Source organism: Phragmites australis, chromosome 2, assembly GCF_958298935.1.
Source record: "Phragmites australis chromosome 2, lpPhrAust1.1, whole genome shotgun sequence".
Lineage (NCBI taxonomy): Eukaryota > Viridiplantae > Streptophyta > Magnoliopsida > Poales > Poaceae > Phragmites > Phragmites australis.
In genome coordinates, this window is record NC_084922.1 from 19250353 (window position 1) to 19269984 (window position 19632).

The 19632-nt window shown below is 43.5% G+C and overlaps 1 pseudogene; it reads right to left on the reverse strand.

Moving 5' to 3' along the window:
- Positions 1–432: 432 nt before the first annotated feature.
- LOC133901967 (uncharacterized) lies at positions 433–19224 on the reverse strand (annotated as a pseudogene).
- Between the last annotated feature and the right edge of the window lie 408 nt (positions 19225–19632).

The window sequence follows — 19632 nt, forward strand, 5'->3', positions numbered from 1 at the left end:
AAGAGATAGTAGGATATTGCAGAGGTACAAACAGCCGCAGAGGCGCAAGATTAACATGATCGATAGGACATGTCATCAGGGGACTCATGACGTGCACAAACAGGAACGAGTGACCGTAGGTTTGTACTACGGCTAACAAAAACATGACTGCTTAGTCGTCAACATAATTACACTTTCACAAGGCGACTTGCTAAAATAAGAGGTATAGCATGATAGAATATATCCTACAGCCATCGGTGTCAGAAAAGGTTCTTCAACACAATGTGGTCCGCGAAAGTTATATGTAAGTCTGACTATCATTAATTCAGCATAAGTACAGTCAGGTACTTCAAAATGAGAAGAAATATGTCTCCCATGCTTAAAAAACTGAAGTTCCATCACACTAACCTCGCCATTTATAGCTGTTTTTCTTTCTTTTTCATTACACTGGAAGAACTAAAATTTTCAGATTGACAAACAATAATGTCGTGTAACCACACAGTTGTATAAATTTGCCTACAAATTACATGCTTCCGGGCCAGGTCTAGCAAACATAGAACCGACCTAATCACAGATGGAGCAAAACTTTGTAGCTCCAAGTTCACCGTGATGTTACATCCAATGTAGTCAAGTGTGCAATATCAGTCAAACGTATACAAATCTTACACCTTTTGTCAATAATAAAAAATTGTGAACCAAGGCATACGTAGAAAGAAAACTCTGCATATGAAGCTCACATATCAACGTCACCTCCGGAGCTGGCTGAATCACCGTCACTGACATCACTGTCACTGCTGCTGCTCCCACTTCCGCTCCCACTCCCACTGCTGCTGCTGCTACTGCTGCTCCTACTAGAGCTAGAGCTGTCCTGCTCCTCCTGCTGCCCTTCTGCGCCTCAGTTGCATTGAGCCCCTCTTCAGCTTCGTCTTTTACATCTACAGCAATTTCATCATCCATGTCATATTGATTTGGTAAGTTGATGTCAAATCCACGAACAGGTGCCCCTTGTCATAAGGCCATGTTATTCGGTGAATCATTATCATCATCATCGCCAAGTATGTCTAGGTTCTCCTCCTGGTCATTTGGATCAGGTGAAACAGCAAATGGGTTTGTGGTAACAGATTGATATGCAGTGCTCTTGTTATTGTATCTTGGGCCTGCAATGAGCAGGAAAGCAATGAGAATAAATGATAAATCCTGTCAGAGAAATTAAGACATCTAGAACACTGTAGACAACAATGCAACCTCTGAGCAATAAAAACATAATTATCTTTCTCGTTAATACATTTTAACTCGATAACAATCTATGCCTCTAGTATGGAAAATAAGGCAAGGAGGAGAATCACCACAACAACTTTAATACTCCTACAAAATTATATTCTGTCATCTCCAAGTTATTGCCTTCTCTCTTCAAATACCAATAACAACCTATGCCTCTAATATGGAAAATAAGGCGAGGAGAATCACCACAACAACCTTACTTAATACTCCTATAAAATTATATTCTTTCATCTCTAAGTTATTGCCTTCTCTCTTTCATCTAGTATTTAAGGATGGTATTGGGGGGGAACATGGGTATGCCTGTGAATTGTAGTATAACATATATTTATTGTCAGAATTATTCAAAAAAATATTGGCTACGACCTAATGTTGTGTTCTTTTTTGTTATAGAGTTTTTTTTAGGGGAAACGGTAGGGGAATCCCCTACTGTGCTATGTATTTATATATAAGAGAAAGAGGGAGAGAAAACGGTCTGACTGTAAAAAGAGCCCCCATGACTCGACAGGCTAAGGGAAGGGAAGACAAGAAGAGAGAAAGACAACCAGCATTACAAGCCAGGGGGAGAGCGGCTATACACCAACGGACAACCAAGCTAGGAAGGAGTCACACAGAGGAGAGCGCATCATGATAAAGCTGCAAGTGAGCTTCATTTAAAAACTCCCTTTTCCATCCAGCAAACGATGGAACTATTTTCCTAAAGATGATATCATTTCTCTTTTTCCATATGATGCTCCAGGTAGCGATGAAGAAAGCTTCCATGAAGAAATCCTGCGCATAGTCCATCTTGGCTTTGTGCATCATAGGAAAGAATTGCATCTGATGGTCCCAGTTATATTGGAGATGATGCCAGCATCTGACAGCAAAGGGGCAAGTAAAGAAAAGATGAAGAGCAGTCTCTTCCACCCTTGAATTGCAGAGAAAGCAGTTGTAGTCGTTTCCATCAATTTTGTAGTTTTTCCTTCTAAGAATACTTCTGGTATTTAGCCGGTCCATGAAGAGGAGCCAAGTGAAGACTTTAAGCTTTCTGCTGCATTTAGATTTCCAGATCCAAGTGAGAGGCGGTGGCACTGTAATCTCTTTGAAGGGAAGGTAGTAGAATTTTCTGGCAGACAAAATAAAAATTACTAGATTGGAAAATAGGTAAGCATTAGATCCCCACAAGTAGTGCCATTCATCTAGAAGATTGATAGTCTTGTAACTGTGATAAAGTGGTCTGAAGAAGGATAAGCTCCTGGTAAGCTTGCTCTGATAAAGGTGTATGGAAATGTTTCTCAATGAACATATCTTCCGTAAATTGCGCCAGCGAAACATTTTCATTTTTGGCAAACGAGAATAGTCTAGGGAGTCTTTCTCTGTGGCAAGAGTTACTCCACACATCATTCCACTGAAGCACAGTTTTGCCATCCCCAATTTTGCAGTTTGCAATGCCTCGAAAGAAATCAAGAAACTTTAAGCTATCTCACCACCAAAATGAGCCTTTATCAATAGATGCCTGTGGAGTTTGACCATTCAGGTAGTAAGAATTCCAAATAAGTTTCACCCATGGCAGGTCAAGCCTGTTGAAGAATTTATGCAAATGTTTGACCAGCAAAGCAGCATTCTGAGCTTTCAGATTAACCACTCCCAAACCCTTTTTATTCTTTGGCCTGCAAACTTTTTTCCAAGCTACTAAAGGCTTGCCCTTAGCATTAGCATCGGAACCTCTCCAAAGACAGTTTCTTCTGGCTCTATCAATACTATCAATCACTGTCACTGGTAGCCTTGGAGTACACATAGTATATATGGCAAAGCGGAAAGCACTGAGTTGACCATCTCTAACCTGCCTGCTATTGTGAGAAAGTTCGAAATCGCAGATAGTCTTCTCTCCACTCTATTCATCAGGGGGGCATGATCCTCCACTCTTGGCCTAGAAGTGCCAAGGGGCAGGCCAAGATAGGTAAACGGGAAAGAGCCAATGGCACACCCAAAAGCATCAGCCAAATGGGATGGTTGTTCTTGATTAACATTAATCGACACAAAGCAGGACTTGTCATAGTCGACTTTCAGACCAGTAGAGTTAGTGAAAGTCTGAAGAATTCCTTTGACACAGAAAAGCTCCTTCTGAGAAGCATTCATAACCAATATGGTATCATCGGCATAACGGACGATGGGGAATTGATCTCGTTCTGGGTTACCTATAGGAATAGTGAGTATTCCCGAATAGGCTTTATTGACAATGCATTGAAGAAGTTCTGCTGCAAGAATAAAAAGGAGGGGGGAGATGGGATCCCCCTCTCACACCTCTCTTGCACATGAAAATTTTGCCCGGAACTCCGTTCAACAGAATCGAAGAGGAACCAGAATTGAAAATGCATGTCATCCAATTGATCCATCTTTTTGATTGAAGCCCAAGTGTTTCATCATATCCAAAATAGCACAATGCTCAACAGTGTCGAAAGCTTTCTCAAAGACAAGTTTCAAGATGACTAACTCCTTTTTAGATTAATGGCATTGGTGCAGATATTCATAAGCCCAAGACAAGCAGTCTTAGATAGTCCTTGCCTTAATGAACCCATATTGATTCTTATGAATGACAGAGATAATCACATTCTGAAACATGTTTGCTAGGATCTTAGTAAGCAATTTGAGTGCAGTGTTAAGAAGGGAGATTGGCCTGAAATCTTTGACAGAAGCAAGGGTTATTGCTCTTTGGGATGAGAGTAATGAAGGAGCTGTTTATTGCCTGGAGATTTAGATGGCCCTCAAAAAACTCTTCACAAAGGGAGTAGAAGTCATTTTTCACAATATGCCAGCATTTCTTCAGAAAAAAGCCGTGGAAACCATCAGGCCTAGGTGCTTTGTCAGACGGTATAGATTTAACAACACTGTCAATTTCCTCTCTGGAAAAGGGTTTGAAAGGTCATCAAGGTGGTCAAAGTTTGTCATCAGATAATTCAGATTAAACCTCATATTTTGGTTCTGCAGAGAAACCCATTCTATCTTTAAAAGCACTGAGGAGGATAGATGCTTTTTCTTCATGATCACTCACCAACCTACCCTACCGATCTTCAAGATATGTTATGGTGTTTCTTCTATACCTTTCTGTTGCAGCGGCTTGAAAACATTTTGTATTTTCATCCCCTAGGACCACCCGTCTTATAGTGCGTCTTTTTCTCCAGTATTTCTTTTTAAATTGTAGCAGCTTTTGAATGTGATTCTTAAGGATGTCCCTGAAGTTACTTTCCTGAGTAAAAAGGGATCTCTGTTCCTCTAGATAATCCAAAACCAAAAGGATCCCATTACAACTGTGAATCACTTTACTTAATTGAGAGAGTCCATTGCTCCATCTCTTAAGTATTCTTCTAAGAAGTTTGAACTTAGAATAAATAACTTTGCCGCTACTTGTTTCTCTGGTTGGGACCTTCCAAGCAGCTTCCACAATGTCCAAAAACCCAGACTGCTCCACCTAGAAATTTTCAAATCTGAAAACTTGAGACCTTGGGATTATAGTGCCAATTTGGACCAAGCAGGGAACATGGTCAGAGGTAGGTTTGGCTAGGGGCAGTAGGAGGGTGTTAGGGTAATCAACAATCCAGTTTGACGAAGTAAAACACCAATCAAGTTGCTCAATAAGTGGATCTTGCTGCATGTTGCTATAAGTGAATTTTCTGCCTTCCAAGAGGAATTTCCAGGAGTCCAAGGTTGCTAATGACTTCATCGAAGATTTTTTGACTGTCATGGAAGTTTCCCCCAGGTTTGTTAATGTCCTCTAGACATCTGTAGAAGTTAAAATCCCCCACAATCATCCAATTATCATTCATGTCAATTCCCAGGTCATTTAAGCAGTTGATGAAAGCATCTCTCTCTTGTCCATGACATGGCCCATATACTGTCATGAGGTGCCAGTGTTGGGCATTGGTGACTGAGGTGAAAGCAATAGTAAGGGCATAAGGAGCAGAGAAGATCACATTGCCAGTAAAAATAGAACCAACTCAGCAGACAAGGATAACCCCAGAGGCCCTAGAAGACGGAACAAAAGCATATTTCTTTGTTAGAAGAGCGGAATGGCTAACCATCAAGAAGAAAGGATCTGCATTCCTGCATGGGAGCATCTCCAAGACCAGCCAAACCAAAGAGCCTTTTGAACACTGGAAGCAGATTGGCTTCTAACAGGTACTTCAGGAATCCAAAGAGTTGCCAAGGGTTAGGCATCTGGAGCTGAGGGTTACTGGGAGTACTGCATAACATCAGGGATGTTGATTGCGGCTCTTTCTGTGTCAGGGCTCCATTCTGGGCTAGCTGGTTAGCGACCTCTAGGATTCTCAAGAAAGAGTCGTTCATGAAAGGCAGCATCTGATTCTGGAAATCGTTCATCTGATCAGGTGAAAACACTTCCTCACCTTCAGCATTGTGAGGTCATTGCAGCTCAACTGTCAGGGCCTTTCGTTGCTGACCAGGCTGATTCACAGAAGAGGAAGAACCAAAGTTATCTTCATGCATCTCCAACTCAGAGATCTGAACGTTATGCTCCTGCTGCTACTGTTGTGCCGGAAGAGCTTGCACTATCATTGGGACATTGTTCTCCGGGACTACTTGATTGATGATCAGGTTCCCATTGGGGGGCCCTGAGCCTGTTAACCGTGCTGCACAGCCTGATTGATCTCCTGATCATTTCCACCCGGGAAAGGATATGGATTGCCATTGTCTGGAGGTGGGGCATCTTCATCTGCTGGGGTATTGTTTGCTGCTTCATCGTTTAGGATGTAAACTGGGACAGTCCATGACCTCCCAATGCCCCCCATTCAAAACCCTACCTGACAATCAGACTTCTTGGAACATTGTTGATTGAGTTAAACCAGCATTCAAGACCACGCAGGCTTGATCAAGAAAATTCAGACTCATATAGTCAAGAGGAAACCCCAACAGCAAAATCCAACCTACTCTGGCGAAAGGGGAGTTTCTGTCGTTTCTAGCTTCATCATGCATCACAAACCTTACTCTAAAACCATCGATCACATGCAACACTTCACTGACAACCCAGTCCCTCTGAAAAGTGTCTCGCAATTGAAAAATTCCAATTCCATGCAGATGAGGGCAGCAGAACTGAACGTGAAAGTGTCTCACTTGGAGATATTGTCTGACCTGATGCATGAAGACGTTGTAATCATCTTCGATGTCATCATCAACTGCAATGGCAATAGAAGACTCTTCATGCTTGTTGAGTGGGGTTCCCGCCAGAGACACAAAAGCACGCGCGATATGTTTCGGCCCTCCATCCTCCAGGACCATCTCCGGGGGGGATGAAGCACAAGGGGTCCACAACAAAGTTGGCCATTGCGTGATGGAGCTTTCTGCCGAGTAGAGAAGGGACGGTGGAGAGGGAATGGGAACTGTTGTGCTCATGACCAGGTTGGGGGCGATCAAGAAGAGGAGACAAAGGGGTTTTTTCGCTTAGGGAGTTCGGAGTAAGTGGCCTCGGGGAAGACGGAGGGGTGGTGGGTCCCAACCCTCCCCGAACAATTAGCACCAAAGGACTGGAAACGCTACGATCCTTTCGCATCCATCTGCGCCGTTGATGAGCTTTTCCCTTGAGGCAGAATCTGGCCAGATGACCATAGCTGAAGCAGCTTCTACAACGGAGCTTTCCCACACAGTCTCCGACAAAATGGCCAAGGCCCAGGCATCTGAAACAACGGGATAAAGAAAGAGGCGGCTCTTGTGGGTAAGATTTTTGGTTCTATAACATCAGATCAGAGCTTTCCACCGAAATGCCCATTTGTTGCCTTGGGACTAAGGACTTATCCGCAAGGCTCGAGAGATCATCATGAGATGTCTGTTCAACACGCGAACTTGTGAGAGAGGGGAAAGGAGGATCACATCCCTCGGAAATCCTCTAGGTTAGAGAATTTGACCAATGAGAGAGCGAGCCTTCCAGCCTCGTGTTAGGGCCTATAGAGGACCTTGTAGGAAAAGACTAGGGGGTGGAAAGCCTGCCAGAAAATAACAATTTCCGAAATCGGGAGAAAACTTGTTTTGAATTGATCAACGGTTGTCCCGGCAGGGCACAAGAACCGAAGGAAGAACACATTCTCTGAGGAACTGGGAAAAGGAACGCACCAATCTTGATTGCCTGATGATCAAGCACTGGAGAGGATCTATTGATGAGGGATGGTACAAAATTGGAAGCAAAAGCAACCATCTTAGGGTGGAAGAAGAATTCCTTTTTTCGCCATACGAGACCAAAGTCCAGTTCCTGTCTTCTTCATCACTCCAAAGTCTCTTCTCTTCTCCAGTCCGCCCCACTATCTGGCTAGAGATGAAAATAAACATCAAAGTGAGTGGAGATCACTTGTCTAAGAGAGTAAATGAAGAAGCCAACATCTTTAGAAGCCACAGAGAATCTAAAATGACAATCAGACTCAAAGGAAACGTGACCCCGCAGGGGAATTCCAAAAATTTTCACTTTTTTCTCTCCCTCATACAAAGCTCCACTTTCCATCATAATAAATTGAAATTCCCCTGCTTATTTAGAGATTCCCAGAACAACTAATGGAAACTAACTTTTAGGAAACCAAACAATCTAGAGAGTAATAAGTATCGAAGCTAATCAATCGTCGATATTATGGAACTAATTGATATCTAAATATCACGTATCTTTGATGCTACCATGTGCCTTCCTTGCATAACACTTACTTGGCTCCATGTCATAACATTATACAACTTGTGAAATAGCCTGACCTCAAGCTGCAATATATGCAATATAGGGATGTGGGGTTCACATCATGTTGGTCATCTTGAAGGCACCTACATGTCTTGATATCTCCCTGATAACTAACAAAAAAATCTCCATAGCCAGTGTTTATTGAATGAGTGTCATGGAGATATGACCAACTTCATAGTGGATCCAATCGTAATGCTTAATGCACAGTGGGGGTGCTTCTCAAATTAAAGTAGAAAAGAGCCAGTGTGGCTGACACAATCTAGTCATCGAGCTTGTGCATTATTGCATCATCCAATGACACCTTATCTTAGGCCTAGCGCTCATTGCTGCAAAGGATCATGGAGCAAAGTATTTCATAAGATGAATATTCTTTTGATCCATGCGATATATTGCCTCTAGTGCTTTGAGGCATGTCGTGATCATCTTATGACAGGTTCCTAACACAACATGACCTCCTTCAGATCAAAAATGATTTTGGCGAGCATGATTTCGATCTTATCTTGCCTGAATGGGAATATATGGAGATTAACTTCAATAAGGCCTCAAGGGCAAGGTAGAGGTCGATGGATGAGTGGTGATCAACAAATAGGGCTTGTATCTGGGCACCTCTCCTCCCCTATCATCTCCTCCTCTTCTCCCTTGTGGCTCATATCTGGGCGGTGGCGGCTCGGATCTGGGGGACAATCGGTGAAAGGGGATGGGTGCCGGTGCACTGGGCCACCGATGCGCGATGTCATGCTGCAGGTCCGTCTCTCCCCTACCTAGGACACGGCCACAACGTGACGGATGCATGTCCCACCACGTCCAACACAAGTCGACACGACGATACACGTCGACGCGGCAAAAAAAAAATTTGGACACACGTGTCCCTGTAACACTGCTCATCCATGGTAAAAAAAATTAAAAAAATTGTTGGGGCTCCATTGACTGCGAAGCAGTAGGGAGCCCCCCCCCCACCCTCGGATCCACCCCTGGCTATATCGCGTGAACAATACCATGATATCCTTCTGTGCCCACACCGTAACAGAAGTATAAATTATATAGTCATCGATGCATGGATAGAGCTATTGTTTATGATTTTGCACGCCTACTGAGTGTGCTTTAGTGATAAATATATTTTTGGTAGTTCGTGGTATTTTATACGGCACATAAAATTATAAAAACATTTGTGCTTGACCGTGATACAGGATACATATCCACTATAGTTGTTTTGCCAGCGACACCGCTGAAAAAAATCGCGATTCAAACCATTGTAGAAACCTAATGATAAGGAAACCATGGTTGTCATAGCATTGCCTAATCATTGCTTCGGAATAAAGTAGGCCAAGGTGGGAGTGGTGCACCACATGCTTTGCCTCGCCTTGCAGGAAAAGATTGGTGGCTACAGTTGCTATGCATCCATGACAAGTCTCGGTGTAGGCCATCAAGAAAGGGAGGGCTGGCAATGGGAATCATGGGTGATAGTGACGGCTTGCTTAATGATGGGAGAGGAAGATGACTTATTCACACAGTCGCACTAACCCTCAATCAAGGCCCAAAACTAGCAGAAACATAGACGATGCCAATTCCCAATGTTGTCATGCCACCATCAGCACAGTAGCAACTCACATTACACCCTTCACAACATCAAGGAAAGAATGTTGGGTTTTCCTTCTACCATTCCACTCCCATTCCCTTCCCTTCCCTTTTGGTCAACTAATCATCGCATAGGTGTCCTCTGACCACCCTAACAATTAGGATGGAATATATCAAGATATCAAAAATACGAAAGACAATAAAAAAACTAATATTGATAGAAATATATCGTGTTACCTTGCAGCAATTGTGTCCCTTTACTACTGTTTCCATGCAAACTAAGCTTCACCCCTCACAGTGAAACATCTTGTCCTCGATAGTGTGGCAAACTCCAATCAGGTGGCACGCAGGGTTTCTAAAACCACTAGATTGTCACACGTCAATAGTATGTGTGGTTAACATGATACTTGGGGTTAGCATCATGTTGCTCCTTTGAAGACATCTCATTGCCTTAATAACACTTAGAGATAGCCACCATGACTGACATTTGTGGAAGCAACAACCAAAGGTATGGCCAGCTCCATATGGCGAGACAAGAGTTGGTGGAGCCAACGCAACCAAATCTCACTTGTGCACAACTACATTATCCAATATGGATGATTGTTAAGGATCTTCGACAAAGTAGATTTCTTCAATGATGAATCTTCTTTTATGCTAACATCTTGTCTCTACTGCTGTCAAGTGTGCCATGATCATTTGAAGATTGCCTCCTAATACATCGGGACCTCCTTCAATAGCGTCAAAGGACAAGTGGAACAGGGAAACTAAGGAAAGAGGGCTACAGAAAAGAATATGAAGTCTCTTCAATCATTATATTGCACCTTTAGAAAGAGGGGTCTTGGACAACTGACGGAATTACCTAACAAAATGGAAACTAACTGATACTGAAAATAATTAAGCTAGCAATAGGAAACTAAATATATGGAAATCTATCAAGTTTCCTTGTACTACCAGGTTCCTTACAACGCATGCCTAGCTCCATGCAACAATGTTACACCCTTCCAGTGAAATAGTTACTCCAACTCATCCTCAATCTGTAACATAGGGGTCACAAACTCCATTGCCAATTTAGCAACCAAGGTTGAAACTCTAGGTAGTCGTGTGATGGTTACTTTGTGATGTAAATAACTCATTTTAGTATGATCATTTTAGTATGATCAGAAAATAACTCATTCCCTCAGCCACATCATATCCCACATTGAAAGTAGCAATACCACCCATTGTTACCCTGTTGGTTCACACGCTACCCACTCTCGCTTTTGCACAAAAAAATCACCTTGCCGTCTCCAAAACCACAATCATTGCCACCCAATTAATCAATTCAGGCAGCTAATCTCACCGCGAGGGAGGATCAACTAGAATGGCTACCTCCCAAGGGGGCACAGCAATGAGGGAAACCTAAGTTGAGAAGCGGACATGTGTCAGATGAGGGAGTTTACATGCCGACAACAACCCCCAACTTGGCCCATTCTCACCTATCTAATATTAAGGGTATTTTCATACATTTCCCTTACACATTGATTTATTCAAATAACATATTTCCTATTGCCCTAGGGGTCGGAGTACCCCGCAACAGAACTAATGGAACTTATTTGATTTATTATATGCAATTGTTTCGGTCTGTTATTGCCCTTTTCACATACCATAAACATACAGGAATGATGGAGTGAATAAAATAAGATTCCAGGGTTACAACAAGTTTCAAATTTAACTAGCGCCAGGTTTCAAATTCAACTAGCACCAAACAAGTGCATTAGTCAACCTCTGTAAAATGACACCAGGTAAAACATGATTGCAGAAATCTAAATAAGTGTCAGATTTAACTAAAATCGTGGAAATGTAATCATTAACCACTAATATTAAAGCCTGCTAAGAAACAAAATGTATTACTGTCTACCCCATGAACTTCAGCAGGAATAGGCAGAGCAAGATAAGGGTGCACACATAGTCAGTCACATACAATCAAAAGAAAAACCTATGAGAACCTCTCAACTTTAGACCCTTCTTGACCCTTACAACCACGATACATGGCAGAATAAACCAATCACCCCTTCAACCAGCCATGTGTCTATCATTTGCAGGTCCAAGCAAGGGTCTAAAAGGAGGGTCTCGTAAAATCTATTTCCCACGGAATCATGTTACCTGGATTATCAGGTTCACCGATGTCAATGTTCTCAACCTCAACCTGCAGAGTCATAATCAAAGGTCAGAATTATGATTAATAGAGTCCCTTGAAACATCAAACCAGAAGTGAAAAAATAAGATCAGACAACGAAGGTAGGCAAAGTTCTGTAGAATGTTTTTCTGAACATATCAAAATCTTCATCAACTGACAATTTGATACATTTTCAGAGGATTTTAACCTATCAGATACATGCTAAAGTAAGCTAGAAATGATATGAGAAGCTTTCAAATTAACCAAAGGCAAGCACCTTAAATTAATTAAAAACAAATTGTGCATAATGATTGAGACAATGCATGTAAGCCTACCTTTAGAGGATCTGTTCCCATCCCAATTCCCATCTTATAGATGCCAACAGAAGGCTACATTCCATGTTTGATGCCAAAAATAGAGCAGCAGATTCAGTAGCATCAGCTGCCACGGTTTAGAGTTATGATGAAAGACCCAATTTGGAAAGAAAAAAAAAGCAAAACTGTCCCGTGTAAATGTTCAATTGAAAAATGATTGGCTGGCATGCTAATAAACTTCCCACATTCAACTAAACTCTTTCTTGACCAAGTAGGCAAGTCATGGTCCTAAAAAAAATCCCCCGTCAGGAGAGAGACCATTAGCAAGTCAAGTTTCACATCCCAACCAAATATAAGGTTTTGCGAAAAGTAGAGTAGGTCAACAGTCATTTTTATGAAAAGTTGCCAAGATCCACATCTTAAGAAAAAGAATGGAGTCAACTACCGCATTTTGCCAAATAAACCTTCGAAGGTGGTAAGGGCTAACTATACTTGCTACCCAATGTTTTGACTTCTAAATTTCATGTTTTTTTAATGGTTAAATAAAATTATTAAGGGCATGTTAAAGCACAATCAGCAAGATTTCTAGCTTCAATTAGAAGTTCAAAGACTAATATTTTTGTACACCACTAAAAGATCAAACATTAATTACTTTGTACACTATTATAACATTAATCTCGTGACAATCCAGGGGATGCTAGGAATCTATTGGACTCAAATTGAACTGATTAGATTTGAAGTTAGGCAAACATAGAAATTGTGGCTCACAATTCATTGTCAAACCTTTCAACTTTCGAAAGGAAGGTCACCGGATAGCATGCTTTACAATATTCCAAATTTCCAGTAAGTTTAAGATACAATGGATGAAGATTGTTCAAGTACAAAGAGATGATTGATCAATACCACAAAAATCTCAGAGCAAAGATATAATTCATTTTAGTGTTTGGTAGTTTCTTTTTATAGGGCAGGACGCATTTCAAGATTCAAGCTTTGTAATAAACCAACAATTAGTAGAACAGTTTGTAGATATTGTGATACAAATATGGTACTTTTGGATTTGTATTTGAAAATATTTACCTATTATTATTATTTTGTTGCTATCAAGTATCAACAATATACTCTAAGAGAAATCAACTGTCAAAGTTCAGTTTTGAAGACAGTGCCAAGTCAAACAACGCCTTAAATTTTGAAATGGAGGGAGTACCTATTAGAAGTCTTCATACTTATTATTCAATATTATATAGCAGGTGTCCTCTTCTTGGTCAAAAAGTGAAAAGCTAACAAAAGAGAGAACAACAACGAACCCTTATCTAGGGCATCTAAATTGCTAACAGAACTTACAAGAACTGAATGAACAGCAGGTTTGCTCAGGGGCTGCGACTTGCCAACTTTCACTAATGGAGGAGAATGAGATTCTACACCCATTCCGGTAGTTGTAGCTGCCAAATTAGCTGATGCAGACTCTCCTGGAACTCGGAGATGCCTTAATCTCTTGACAGCCCAATGTAACCTCTCCAGGCGAAAGGTCTCTCTGTCAAAAAACAAGACACCATCATTATCCTTGTACTCTTCTTGGCTTCCCTCGAATGTCACCTTTGGCTTGCTAGGCTGATTATTATGGAATTCCACAGTTACCCGGTTAGCTTTGGTACTCTGCAGCAACACAGCTTGAGTCTTATCAATTGATGCTGGCTTGAATTCATCTGTCACCTCAAAGATTAAAAAAATGATTTAATGCAGAACCTGAATTTCAACTATAACATAACAGAATAAGGAGGCACGACCTTTAACAGAATAAGGAACCTGAATTATGCAGTTGGACTGCTAGATAGTATGTTAAAACTGTTAGATTGGATCCTACGAGAGGTGGGATGGAAGAACACACACTCGAGCACACATTAGGCACAGGAGTTCTCTAGTTGCTAGCAGAGAGCCCTCAAAGTGATGTCGAGCTCCGTGTTCCATGCGTGCAGTGCTTGTCGCAAGCCATAGAGCACCTTCCGCAGCCGCTGGACCTTGTGCCCTTCTCCGGCAATGACGAACCCCAGCAGCTATACAACATACACTTCCTCCTCCAATTCGCCGTTGAGAAAGGCCAATTTTACATCCATGTGATGAACCGGCCATTCCTCTTGGGCAGCTAGCGCCAGCAGCAGGCGCACAGACTCCAGACGGGCAACAAGTGCAAATACCTCATCGAAGTCCACGCCCGGCTGCTGCACATAGCCCTTGGCGACGAGGCAGGCTTTGTGCTTGATCACAGCCCCGGCTTCGTCTTTCTTGAGCTTGAACACCCATTTAAGCCCAATTGGGGGGTGTCCACCAGCGTCCATGTCCCATTCTCCGTGACAGACTTCATCTCTTCCAGCATCGTTGCTCGCCGCGTCGCGTTCCGCCTCGACGAAGGAGCTCGGCTCTCTTGCGCTCGCCAGGTGCAGCTTGGCGTCATCTAGGACGCGGATAGCGTATCCCGTCGGAGCTCCCCCACCACCGAGCAGCTTGTTGACGATGCGGTAGCAGACCAAGCTGTCACCATGGTGTGCAACGAGCCTGGCGCTGTCATTCGGCGGTGGCGTGACAAAGTCCGCCTCCTCAGTAGATTCGCCACTCGACGTTTTGGGCGACGAATCGGCCGCCGCTGGACTTGGTGCAGGTGGTTCCGCTACCTATGTTTCTCCTCCGGCTGAGGTGGGCCCGTCAACCGCCAAGAGATGGACTTGACTCAGCATGAACTCCATGGCAAAGTCGCTCGATGGAGCCATGCTCCCAACTGCATCCGCCTCCCAACTCCATTTGGCGTCCTTGTCAAAGATTACATCTCGCGACACGCGAACGCACTTGGTGCTTGGGTCGTAGAGGTGGTATGTCTTCGTGTCATGCTCATAGCCGATGAAGACACAGGGTGTGCTCCTGTCATCAAGCTTCTGCAGATGTGGTCACGCCTCCTTGACATACGCTAGACAACCGAAGGTGCGCAAGAAGTTCACCGCCGGCTTCCAACCGTGCCACGTATCGAACGGTGTCATGCCATCCAGTCTCTTCGTCAGTGCACGAATGAGTATGAAGACGTCGGTGCTCACCGCCTCTCCCCAAAACTCCGCCGGCATGCCCCTCTGTTTAAGGAGTGTGAATGTCGTTGCAATGATCAACTGATTGCACGTAAGCTATACGGCGTGGAGAAGTGTCGTTGGATGCCGTGATCCACGCAGTGGCACGTGAATTTGCCGTCATTGTCGGAGCGGAGGACGCGAAGCTTCCGACCTCTCTCCACCTCCGCCTCCGCCTGGATCGCCTTGATCGCCACCGCAGCGTCGCTCTTCCTAGCCAGGAGCATTAGCCACATATAGCGGCTGGCGTCGTCCACCATCAACAGGAAGAAACAACGTCCACCTGAAGTCACTAGCATGATAGGACAAAGATCTCCATGGACGATGTCAAGGCGCTCTTTCGCTCAATACTTAGCCTGTGACAGGAACAAAGCTCGGCGGTGCTTGGTTATGACACGTCACACAGCTGCTCGACGTGCTCCATCTGTAGCAGGCCTCGCACCATCTCAAAGCGCACCAGCCATCGGAGTGCGTCGAAGCTTTTGTGGTCGGAGCGCTTGTGCCACCGCCAGACGTTCTCCTCATGGCGCGCCGCAAGATTGATGGGACGGGCAACGTCGAGGCACGGGATGTATAGCCAGTTGCGCCTGCGAAGAACTTTAGTGTGGAGGCGGGCGGTCCCAGGTCCGCAAGATGCCGTCCTCAATTAGCACCTTGGAGGCACCTTAGTCCAACTGGTCCACGCTGATGATGTTGTTCTTCAAACGTGGGATGAAGTAGACCACGAAGAGCGCTTTGTGCTCTCCGTTCTTCCCAGCGAACAGGATGGTGCCACATCCACGGATGTCGACCACCAAGCCATCTTTGAAACCCGTCATGTGGTTGGTGGCGCGAGCCATTGCCCCTCGGTGAGGAGCTTTTCGCCAACGGCAAGGGATTCTTTCAGATCTGAGACGATCCTCCACCGCCTTTAGCCTCCCAATCGCTTCCTCCAACGTGAGCGTTGAGAGATCGATAAGTCTCAGTGGACAGAGCAATCTGCGAAATTTTCTTAGGGACTACACGCAGATACTTTTCTACCACCTTCTGTTCTTCAATCATTTCTCCGAGTGTGGCGAGGTTGGTGATGAGGCCGGAGAGACGCATCGCCCCCATCACGAAATGAGATTGCCTCGATTTCCTTCCGCAGTTGTTGCACCGAGGCCTTGTGGACGCGACTGTCGCCGACGCGTATCGATTTGATGGGCATCCCAGGCCTATTTGGCGCTTGTTTTGATAGCGGCGTGCCGATCATCTCCTGGGGCACGGCGCAGAGGATGGCCTCCAGCGGCATGTGTTCTTGAAAATCAGCATTGCCAAACTCCACTGCGTCCCAGAGACCGTGAGCCTACAACATGACCTTCGTGAGCAAGCTCCACCCGGCTTAGTTCCTCCATGTGAGGATTGGGTACGACGCGTCGCCAACCTCCTTAATCACACGCTAGAAGACCACATCGCGTCCACCGCCGTCTCGATGGTGCAATCGTTGTGGCGACAGTGATGGGGAGCAGCAGCGGTTGAAGCGCTGAGGGGGACTCAGAGCCACACCACTCGTAGGAGCCAACATCGCCGGGATTGATCAACCCTGGATTTGACACCAATTGTTGGATTGGATCCTACGAGAGATGGTTTGGAAGAACACACATGAGCACACACTAGACACTGGAACCAATTGTTAGATTCGATCCTGCGAGAGGTGGGTTGGAAGAACACACACTGGGCACGAGTTTTCTAGCTGCTAACAGCTTTTAATGTTTTTAGAACATCCAATGCTTACTATACAATGAGGAGGTGTTCAGCCCAATATATAGGTACAAAACCAACATTAACCGACATAGAAAAATGATTAGACTAACTGACATCTAACCGACCTCTAACCGACACACAAGGATTACCCTAACAAAAACTAGCTTTGGCTGATACCAGTCAATTATGCCCACAGTGATAACTTTCATAGTAGAATCTCTGCATAAAACGCATGAAAAGAAATGACAAAAAGTAGTGGTAGTTTTTCTTAACATCTAGTTAATGACAAAAAAGATCAAGCGGACTCTAATGCCTCACAGGCATTAGCCAATGGCTGAATACGCAGATAACCATGAAGGATATAAGATCAGTGTGCACGGATCAATTTCTTACATATAATTCATAGCAAAAGAAAATGTGTAATTTCAAAAAATGGATTATTACATGGAAGGGAATGCTAGAAAGCATCCAACAGAAAGCTGTTTGCGCTAGGCTTTCATTTAAGTGATTTGGCCAGTTAAGCACTAGACTAGAGAACGATAAGCAGTCCCAGGAGAGCACTTAACTTGGAGAGCCATGGCACCCTTTCGAAGCCATCAGGGGTAAGGACAAAAGAACTAGGGGCCTATTTGGATACTGGAGGTTTGTATCCAAATCCTTAGAATTTTAGTTCAAATTTGAACTGAACCTTAGTAATTCCTAGAGAAAACTCTCTCAAGCAAACACCCCATTAGAAAGATTATTTCTCACAGTTTTGACTTTTGATTCTTTTGGATGATCAGTGAGTTAATGTCTGAAGCCTAATAGAAAACTCAAAAATATAAAGGTTCCATGGCGTAGTATTATCAACACAAAAAGGATGTCGAGTAAACCTGCTAAGAAGACCTTTTTCAGTTCAAATCGTTCCAAGTAAAAGAAAGGTTCAGGGAGCCAGAAAAATGTGCCATCAGCACCAGAGCTTGCACAAAATATAAGAAGGGCCATCATTCAAAGGAGGATGAATTGCATAAGAAAAAAATGGCCATTTTCATTTTCCAGTAGCCAAAGGACCTAATGTCCAATACTTTCTCCAAGGGATTACAACACTATAGCAAGTCGTAGCCCACGTCATCCCTCACTAAGCTCCATAATGCCCCCCCCCCCCCTCTCATACTACTTTGTGCAAACTGCAAATCCAGTCCTTGTTTAATTGAGACATAATTATTTCCTAATAATTCCATGAAGGAATCGAGCTTGAGCTTAATCCTGACTTGAAGTTACAAATTCGCTGACTCAGAGAATAATACTATAGTTCATACTCTCCCACTTAAAAAAGAGAGCCCTAAATAGTGAAGCTTATGATTTGTGAAATCAGGTGGCCAAAAATGTATAAGCAATACAAAGACCACAAAGTGACTAGAGTGCTCGCATAAAAATAAGGATAAAGAACATGTTCTTCAACACAAGCCAGTGCGTTATTGTTATCATTATTTGCCTATCATTCTTTTTAAATGAATTATCTACCAATCATTCATCTCGCGGTGACTTTTCATTCATAATGAAATTGTTGTTCTCCAATACCAAGTGACTAAGTCTAAATTGAAGGCAGAAAAGTCTAGCTCATGAACAGTTTGACCAAAAGGTACTCAACAAAACTTTGATCCCATAATGTCTACCAGCAGTAAAGTAAATTACCATACTATTCGGTAAAATAATTCACAATGTGGGGCTAATTCTTTCGAATGCCTATTTTCCTAACGTTATCAAACTGCCCGGTAATTTTAAGGACACAGCAAACTCTACCAGATCAACCAAACGAATATAATCCTTAGAAGAATAAAACCAATCAATAGAGTTAACCCAGAAAGATGAGTGATAGTGAGTATCACATCTCGAGCGAAGAGCATTATACGCTAACCGCAAACCAAACGTCAGTATCAGGGCATGCTGCGGACGCAAATTCAACTATTACAAGACCTCGAATTACACGCCACGAATCCGGCACCGTGCCAACACTCGGTCCAAGAAGAACCCTACCTCCCATGGCGCTAACCAACGCTCAGAATGTCGCCGATGCGGATCCTACGCTACGGTTGCGCACGCTGGACACACAAGCTTGACGAGTCGTTGAAGCGATTCGCGAGTAGGAAAAAAAACAGAGGAAGGGGGAGGGGAGGGGCTTACACCGGAGGGTGCACAACTTGGCGGTCGGGGAGGGATCGCGGAATGAGAAGCCCAGCCGGAGGTCGTACCATCGGTTCCGTTGTGGCGCCGTGCTCGGCTCGCCGTTGCTGCTGCCGCTCGCCATCCCGCGCCGGCGGCGGCGCTCGATTCTATTCGATTCAGCCGGTGATGGATAGCCTAAGACTATACTAAGATTCCCGTCGCGGACGAAAATTCCGTAGCGAAAGAATTTTCGTTAGCACTTCAACCATTTTTCTTTATGGTTTCTATCGCGGAAGGACTCTGAGATCATTTCTTTTAAAACAGGATTCTATATTTTTTTTTTCGTGATTTCTCTCGAAGAGAAGATGTTAAAGATAAGAGAAAATAAAAAAAAAAGAATTCAACGATTTTTCTTTATAGTTTTTATAGCGAAAGGATTCTCTTATCATTTCTTTTAAACAGGATTTTCTATTTTTTTTCACAATTCCTCTCGAATAAAAGGTGTTGAAGATGAGAGAAAATAAAAAATAGAAACAAAAAAGAGAATCGAAAAATAAACAAAATAAAGAGAATATAGTTAGAGATGGTCTAAGGATCTGCTGCCATCTCCAGTGGAGACCCTTGGTTTGGTGGTGGTTACTTGGCAAATTT